This window comes from Mandrillus leucophaeus, unplaced genomic scaffold (assembly GCF_000951045.1).
Source record: "Mandrillus leucophaeus isolate KB7577 unplaced genomic scaffold, Mleu.le_1.0 Scaffold228, whole genome shotgun sequence".
Taxonomy (NCBI): Eukaryota; Metazoa; Chordata; class Mammalia; order Primates; family Cercopithecidae; genus Mandrillus; species Mandrillus leucophaeus.
Genome location: NW_012102343.1, coordinates 1,524,816 through 1,526,131, shown reverse-complemented (window position 1 = coordinate 1,526,131; position 1,316 = coordinate 1,524,816). Strand labels below are relative to the sequence as shown.

Below are 1,316 nucleotides of genomic sequence, written 5' to 3'. Positions count from 1 at the left end.
TTTAGTAGAGATGGGGTCTCACCATGTTGGCCAAGTTGGTCTTGAACTCCTGACCTCAAATGATCCACCTGCCTTGGCCTCCCAAAGTGCTGGGATTACTGGCATGAGCCACCATGCCTGGCCAACATTTTCTTTCCTCTAGCTTACCTTATTGTAAGAATACAGTGTGTAATATATACAACACACAAAATATGTGTTAGTTGACTGTTTATGTTATTGGTAACACTTCTGGTCAACGGTAAGCTATTGGTAGTTAAGATTTGGGGAAATCAGGCCAGGTGCAGTGGCTCATGCCTGTAATGCTGCCAGCATTTTGGGAGGCCAAGGCGGGCAGATCATTTGAGGTCAGGAGTTCGAGACCAGCCTGGCCAACATGATGAGACCCCCGTCTCTACTAAAAATACAAAAACTTAGCCAGGCATGGTGGTATGTGCCTGTAATCCCAGCTACTCGGGTGGCTGAGGCATGAGAATTGCTTGAACCTGGGAGGCAGAGGTTGCAGTGATGGAAGATTGCTCCACTGCACTCCAGCCTGGGTGACAGAGTGAGACTCGTCTCAAAAAAAAAAAAAAACTGGGGGGAGATCAGAAGTTATACTTGGATCTTTGACTGGATGGGAGTTGGCTAGATGGGCTGTCAAGGTCAAATCATAAAATAATTTAGCATATTCTACTAAGTAGTTTGCATTTTATCCTATAGGCAGCCAGTGAAGAATTTTAAGCAGGAGAGTAAGGTCCGTTTTAGATTCCTTTCCAAATATGATTACTTTACATATATGTTTTGGTAAAGGTTTGGAAAGCTACTGCTGGATGTGGCATTGGAGGTATTAGAGAGGACTATTACTTTTTACTTTGGTTACTTATATGTTTCTTTTATGGCAAATATCATTTATTTTGTTTTTATTGTCTTTTTCCTCTCCTTTCCTGTTTTCTATTATAGTTTTCTTTATTTCTCTTTTTTTTTTTTTTCCTCTACTGGTTTAGAAGTTATATATTCCATTTATATCCTTTTAGAGATTAGCCTTAACTTTTAGCATGCATACTTATCACAGTTTAAAAGTAATTCATTTCTCTATCCTCTTCTAACTGTACCAAAATCTTATAAACCGTTCATCTCCTCCCATCTTCCATGTTGCTGTCTAGTACTTTAATTCCACCTTGTTTTTAATCCCCTGGTGGTCATTTTATAGTCAATCTTTATTTAGATTAAACAAAGTGTTCACCAGAGTCTTTGTTCACCATTGCCTCTTGCATCCTACTTATTCTGTGTTCTTTTATGTTCTGTTTTTTTTTTTTTTTTTTTTTTTTTTTTTTTTT

At 38.4% G+C, this 1,316-nt stretch overlaps 1 protein-coding gene across 1 annotated transcript in view; it reads left to right on the top strand.

Moving 5' to 3' along the window:
- Window positions 1–1,316, top strand: part of MLH3 (mutL homolog 3) — a 43,322-nt gene that overhangs the window by 26,802 nt on the left and 15,204 nt on the right. The window lies entirely within an intron of this gene.